Source organism: Pagrus major, chromosome 24 (genome assembly GCF_040436345.1).
Source record: "Pagrus major chromosome 24, Pma_NU_1.0".
Lineage (NCBI taxonomy): Eukaryota > Metazoa > Chordata > Actinopteri > Spariformes > Sparidae > Pagrus > Pagrus major.
The window spans coordinates 812,639-820,654 of NC_133238.1; positions in this window are offsets into that span (position 1 = coordinate 812,639).

The following is an 8,016-nucleotide window of genomic DNA, read 5'->3' on the forward strand; positions in this document are numbered from 1 at the left end:
GAACTGAACTGAACTGAACAGACGTGAGGGTAATCATTCAGGCTTGTGATGGCTGAGGTTTTGGGTACAGGGATTATGGTGGCAGTTTTCAGACATCTGCCTCTCCAAGGGTCTCATAAGCTCTCTACTCTGGTCCTCTGGAAACTCTGCAATAAAAGGTAATATTTTGTTAGATTTAAAAACAGATGTCTTACATAAAGACTGCATAAAGAAAATATATGGCCGGGGTTCATCTTTCGTCTTTATTTTGATAGTGTCAACTGTACATCCACATTTGAACAGTGTATTAATTGTAGCTTTAGTTTTTACTCACTAATTATAGGGATACATGACATTAATTATATTATTTAGAATATTTCTTTACTTTGCAGTCTGTCTGCATGCACAAACACTGCTGGTAACATACATTTGTGAACACAGACCACACTACAGTTTAATTCATCAAAATTAATATCAAAACACCCCTCAGCCTTACTTATATGACTGGGCAGGGTCCAGTTAACTCACTTCTAGCATAACTGTAGGCATTTCACACAGACTTAGATGGACAAATATTAAAATGACGTGCAAAACAGCTGATAATAACAAACGAGTGACGTCAGCATAACGTTACAACAGCTGTTTAGCTACAACAGCTAGCAACTTTACCTGCAAACAAAATAGCACTGTTAGCATTGGCTATGTTCTGAAGTTAACAGCTAACTACGTTCCTGGCAGGTCAACAGATTTAAACAGTGTTTGGTTGGAGACGTTTGGTGGATAAGGTGAACAACAAAAAAGTTTGACTTACCGGTACTTCATGACGACTGCAGTCCAGCGGCTCAGTCTCCGTCTCAAACACGGTGTGTTTACTTTGAAAATCCCGGTGATTATCTCTCTCAGTTGTGGGAAAGTGGCGGAAATATCACTGTATAACAGTTATGAATTATCTAAATTATTTAGGCTATTTGTTGTTAGGTTGTATTTATTTCATTTCACTCTCCTTAAACTGACAGCTGCGGCCAACACGCTTCAAAACGCCCAACTTTTACTTTGAAGTCTGTTTCCACCACTCGACTTCCTTTTTCAATGTTCATTGTACAAGTCGGATAAAGAAACAAGCTGCGTTACACGTCTTACGACAATGAAATTGCAAATACCCCCAAAATGGGATGTTTCATTATACAACGTAAACAATGCAGATTCATTATACTTCATGCACGGACCCGTTTTAGGTCACTTCCGTTGTGGGTCACTTCCGTTGTAGTTCACTTCCGTTGTGGCTTTTGTATTTGTGTTGTGGCTTTTGTATTTGTGTTGTAGGTCACTTCCGTTGTGGGCCACTTCCGTTGTGGCTTTTGTATTTGTGTTGTGGCTTTTGTATTTGTGTTGTGACTTTTGTATTTGTGTTGTGGCTTTTGTATTTGTGTTGTGACTTTCGATTTGTGTTGTGGCTTTTGTATTTGTGTTGTGGCTTTTGTATTTGTGTTGTGGCTTTTGTATTTGTGTTGTGACTTTTGTATTTGTGTTGTGGCTTTTGTATTTGGCCTGACACCTCTGGACCACCGTAAGAAGGAGCACGTGAGGGAGAAAAGGAGGGGGGAGAAGCAAGTAGGGAGAACAGAACACAGAAAAACAACCATACTGCCACAGTAGCACCGTGACAATTAGGTTATCAGAGCGGCAGGTACATTCAAGTACAAATACAATCAAAATACAAGGGCAAATATAGAAACAATAAAGTACTATATACAATATACAAAAAACAATAAACTACTATATAATCAAATGCTTAAGTAGCCATAAAATAAAATACCGAGGTAAATAAAATAAAATACTGAGGTATCGAAGAGTAATGGTAAGTGGAACATAAGGTGTAAGAGGATAAGGTGCAGTATTTACAGTAATAGTAATTTAAAGAGCGTTATTTGTGTGAAAATCATTGTGTGTGTGTTATAAAGTCTGATGGCACCAGGTAAGAATGATTTCCTGTGCCATTCCTTTAGGCCAGTGGTTCTCAAACTTTTTCTGACACGCCCCCCTTTGGAGGAAGAATAATTTCAATGAAATATGAGGTACCTTATTCTTTGAAATTTAGAGCCACTGAGTAACTATGAATATAAGAAAAACAAAAACAAGTTGTTGGGCTCAGGTCTCTGTACTCAAAACTATACTAGTGGCTGCAATGCCTGTTTTTCACTGCAAATTCTCTCAAAGTGGGGCTGCAGGCTAGTTACTGACACTCTGACTTCATGCTCGATGTTCAGCCTAGATCTGTATTTTGTTTTGAGAGAGGCAACAGCAGAAAATCCTATCTCGCAGAGATAGGAAGTGGTAAAAGGAAGCAAAATCCTCACAGCCCTCTGACCAATGAGAGGATGCTCCCTCTCCACACCAATCCAGAACTCACTCAGTGTCTGTGACACAAACTTCAGTCTCAGGGAGGATTCAGACGTTACCTCGATGAACTGGTCCTCTTCAGCAGAGCTGAAGTCAGCAGGTGCTGCTGCATTGAAGGGATCTCTCACCCAGTCATACTGGCGCTGCTGTCTGGGAAGTATTTTTGGAAGAAACCTCCCAGTGAGGATATGTGCTCCCTCAGACACCGAATCACTGGTGTGGCATCCAAAGCATTCATTTCAATGAATTCACTTAGATTCTCAAAAGAACCAGTACTTCCCCTCTCAAGGCGTTTGTTCCACACCTCCAGCTTTCTACTGAATGAGCTGATCTTGTCTGCCAGGTGAGGAAGGTGCTTATCTCTGCCTTGAAGTTGGAGATTTAAGTCGTTCAGCTTTCCAAATATGTCACTTAGATAGGCCAGTTTCATCAGAAATTTTTCGTCTTTAAACTTGACTGCAAGTTCCTCCGTGCGCTCCTCCTCCAGAAACACGCAAATTTCTTCTCGAAGCTCAAACACTTGTGAAAGCACTTTCCCCCGCGAGAGCCACCGGGCTTCGCTGTGTAACAACACAGCAGAGTGTTGCGCTCCCATCTCTTCGCAAAGTGCAGAGAACAGTCGCGCTTTCAGAGGTCTCGTCTTGATGAAATTGACAGCGTTGATAACATCGGTCAAGACGGTGTTCAATTTCGGGGCTCATCTGTCTCGCGGCCAGCGCCTCCCTGTGTATAATACAGTGCGTCCACTGAGCTTTTGGCGAGACCTTCATGATGACTGCCCTCAGCCCCTTCGTCTTTCCTGCCATGGACTGTGCTCCATCCGCGCAAACACCCAAACAGTTGTCCCATTCCAGTCCGTGTTCTGCCAGGTAATCGTCAATAAGGTTGAAGAGCTCGTCAGGTGTAGCTCTCTACGCCACATATTTGCAAAACAGCAAATCTTCATCAAACGACTCAGATGTGACGAATCGGATATAAACAATTAGCAGGTAGTCTTTATTGCTGTCAGTGGCCTCATCCACTTGTATGGCGAAACGGGCGCCTTTCAATTTTTCCACCAGCCGATCTTCCAGGTCCTTTGAAATGTCACTTATGCGCCTTGCAACAGTGTCGTTAGACAGGGGGACAGCCTTTAATGTTTCCGCACTTGTTTCATTGATCATGATGGACACCATATCTATACAGCTGCGGGGAGTAGGGATGTAACGGTATGAAAATTTCACACCACGGTAATAGTGACCAAAATTATCACGTTTATCGGTATACCGCGGTATTTTTAAAATGTCTTCAAAATGTTGAAAAAACACTGATACACTGATAAATTGAAATAATTTCACCAAGATTTATATTTAAATAGATTTATTATATATTAAAAGGGTTAGGGTATAAGCAGCCTGTTTTTGAAACGTGTCCTGTAATGTCTGCGTTACAGAGGTAGAATGAGATGTATTGGCAGTAGCACTCGATTGGCCAGCAGACCCTCTCTGTGAAAAAAATGAATAGAAAATGTCATTATTAATTATTACTGTCATTGTTACTTAATACTAAGGGTGCAACCAACAGATCACAAAACTCACAATCTAGATCATGTCACTTTTGTGAGAAACAGGTTGGATAATCTTTTAGATCAAAACAAAAAGGATTATTGTTAAATTAATTATGAATACTCTATTTTGGCTCTTATCTCTATCTAGACACTTGTTATATTCACCATTTTATATTATTCTTTATATATAGTCTATTCTACAAATAATCCACAAGTATTATATATTTCTGATATTACTTATATATATTGGCTGTCTGTCTCTGTCTGCTTGCTCGTCTGTTGTCAATGGACTCGGTCAATCTGATTGGTCAAATGGCTGCTGAGCCACAGGTAGACGCTGCTCCGGTGAACGGAGCTGAGATGAAAGTCAGTCATCTCAGTCAGTTTGCATTCACTAACTCAGTCCACCCAGTACGTGTTTGTCTCAAATCCTCCTCACAGCAGCTCTGCATCAATATTTGGGGAATTATTAGGTCGACTTTAAAAAGTAAAATCTACAATTAATAAGCGGTTCAGATAACGTGCCAAATCACGGATCAACTTCGTTCAGTTATACCACTATCTGGTCAGTTTGCATTAGTGACAACAGCAAATTAGACAGAGAAAACTCGACATACACACATCATGCACCCCAGCTTAAGGTTAATTTACCTTGCATTCACTTAACAGTTGAGGGTGATGGTCGCGCAAATGAGTAAGTAAATTGGATGTGTTGCCGCCCCTCGCAACAACTTTCTTCTTGCAGCTCCTGCAGATAGGGCTGCCATCCTCGACCAGCTGTCCCTGAGCATTATCATAATAACCAAAATACGCCCAGACTTCAGATTTGGTTCTCTTTGAAGGCGGAAAATGCCTTGAGGGCCGCTACTATCACGTCCTCCCTCCGCCATGTCTTCTTCACTACATAACAAGCGCACGTTGCACGCTGCGCCTGCGTAGGGAGACTTGGATAAAGTATCTTGCGAGTTTTCCACACCGTGGTTATCGACCGCGTCGGTTACCATGGTAATTAAAACTTAAACGGTAACCTTCACCATCGGGAATTTTACCGTGGTTTACCGTGACACCGGTAACCGTTACATCCCTAGCGGGGAGTATGAGCTCCTCCGCTATAGTGTGTGGCTTCTTACATTTCGCAATTCTGTATGCAACCCTATATGATGCTAGCTGTGCTTTGCTGCTCACCGATGCTGTTGTTTTAAAGCGATTTTCCTGCTTGCGGTATTCATCCAGTTTTCTCTTGAAGAACTCAAGTGGCTTACTGACATGGGAGGGATGTAATGTCTCCAAATGTCTTTTCAATTTATTGGGTCTCATGCTGTCAGCTGCCAGAGTTTTCAGGCACACAACACAAACGGGCCTCTCCTCCTCTCCTACCATATTCACTGTGAATCCAAGGAAAAGATATGCGTCGTCATACTTTCTGGATTTGGGCTTTGGCTGTTGGTCATCATCACCGTTGCCCAACTTGTCGGCTGATTTTCTTTTCATTGTTGAAAAGTATCTGTCCATTTTGTAAGCTCTCTTCTTCTCTCTCTGTCTCTCTAAATGTGAACAATGAGTCCAGGTAAAACAATAATAATAATAAAAAAAAATAAAATAGAAAAAAAATAATAGAACGGGAGCGGTCACACGCAGAAATAATAAAACGGGAGCGGTAACGCGCAGAAATAATAGAACGGGAGCTGCTTAAAGTTTAAGCAGCGGGGTTGAATGAGTCTGTTGCTGAAGCTGCTCTTAAAGTGTAACTCTCGCTAAAATGCAACCTAGGCTTTTTTTGTGAAGGTACCCCAGTCAAATCTTCGTGTAAAAGAACAATTACGAAGGAAAAGCCACTTTTAAGATTTACCTTGGTTTAGTTTTCTGGTCAAAATCATTTTCAATTGCGTGCTAGGGGCAGCTGTATGGTAGCATCAAAATCGCTATTTTTAAAACACTAAGAAGACTCGACACAACATGAAACTTTGCTCGTAGTATCACCAGGGTCTCTACACATGAACACGAGCATTGAGAACATTGTTTGTGTACACAGAGTTTACTAAAAAGAAGGTTTTTGAACAACTCATGTTAGCAGCCACTTGCTCCGCTCGTCGCCGTCCTGCCAGTCGAGATGCGTCGATCCCCGATTCCCGGCGTAACATGGAGCTTTCTCCTCCATGTTACGCTGCACTCGGGCGATTTTGATGCTACCATACAGCTGCCCCTAGCACGCAATTAAAAATGATTTTGACCTGAAAACAAAACTACGGTAAATCTTAAAAGTGGCTTTTTCGTCGTAATAATGCTTTTACACGAAGGTTTGACTAGGGTACATTCACAAAAAAAGCCTAGGTTGCATTTTGGCGAGAGTTACACTTTAAGCTTGTCCAGAGTTTTGCTGAAGGTTAGGGTAGCCCAGGGCGTCATGCAAGCTTGGACCACCACTGATTTCAGTTGAGTGCCAGTGTCTGCAATTACCAGATGTATTGGAGTGGTCAGTTGTGGAGTTGATGACAGTATTGAAATCTCCGGCTATTATGATATTTGTTGAGTTACATAGTAAAGAGAAGAAATGGGATGGGTCGTCATTGTTAGCACTGTAAATAATAGCAAGAGTGAATGTTGAATGTTTGGTAATAAATTTTCCCTGTGGATCAATAATAGATGAAGTATGGACAAAAAGAATGTTTTTATTGAGGGGGTGAGAATATTTTATCCAATTAGTTAAATGTGATTCTTTACAGTTCATGTTAGTTACTGTGAAGTGCATTGTTTGTTACTGTGATTTTATACAGTACATTACTGGATACTGTCATTTTTTACAATACATGGCTTATTACTGTGATTTATTACGGTATATTGTTTGTTACTGTAATTTGGTACATTGTTGGTTACTGCGATTTTCTACAAGACATATTTACCTACTGTAATTTTTACAGGAGTAACTTGATTAGTTATTTTCACAGTACATTGATTCTTGAGACTTCAGCAAAAACATGTCCTTCTAAGAAAAGTGCTTATTCTGTCGAAAATGAATAACATTTTCATGTTTAAAATAATCATGGTTGATCATCCATGGGTCTTTTGCACAAATGTAACATTTTTACATATGTTTGTTTATGATTTTATAATATTTATGATATTATGTCAGCCCAGTACCAACAAAAGCAGTTGTCCCAAAAACAACAGCATCACATTTCAATTTGATAAAAAAAACTGTGATCATGTCAAATGAATAATACATAATCCAGATGAAAGAATAGAACATAAAACATCTTTAAAACTAAAAGCAGTGACTTTTCAACAATATTCATTCTTATTTTGTGGTTTGTCAAAATGTGTCTCAAGTTTTTGTCAACACTGTCAGATATTTATGAAAAAGCAATAAAATCAGGCACGCATGTGGTCAACTATATTCCTGAGGACCTCTTTTCCACCCTCCATGTTTGCTCAATGCAACAAGGTCAAAAAAGCTGCTAGAAGTTTGGTCATTTTTCAAGAATTTCTTTTACATATTTATTGATATGTCTACTGTCACAACCATGACATGTCAACATTGTCTCTTTTTAGAAAGGATTATTTTAAATTATGCATTTTAAGAAGAAAGGGGTAAGGTAAAAAAAAAAAAGTGTATTTTGTTTACCTTTTTAGACTAAAAAAAGAGAAGTTGTGAAATGTAGCAGACAATACTTGCCACTCACATACATCTTCCAGCTGAAACTAAGGGGGGCTTTATTATTTGCCTCCTTAGGCACAAAGTAGTATTATTAGACAGGCTGGGGCTAGTTGGTTAGTGTGTATGTACATAGACATCTTTAACATAATGTCAAAGCTGTTAACAAATACTGTTAAATTTGAAAACTTATACTCTTACATAGATAACATACATGGCACCTTTAACACACAAAATTAACCAGCAAGTTATATATGGTGCTCTCTTCTCTTTTTGACATCCTGGATTGATTTTGAAATGATGAATGCCAATATTACTGTGTGCATAGAGTAATATATTACTTATTACACTACTTTTTATTAACTTTCAACAACAGGCTCAAATAAATAGCCTAGATTTTTTAAATAAACGAATGGCCTTGGACACAGGGATGAGCAGG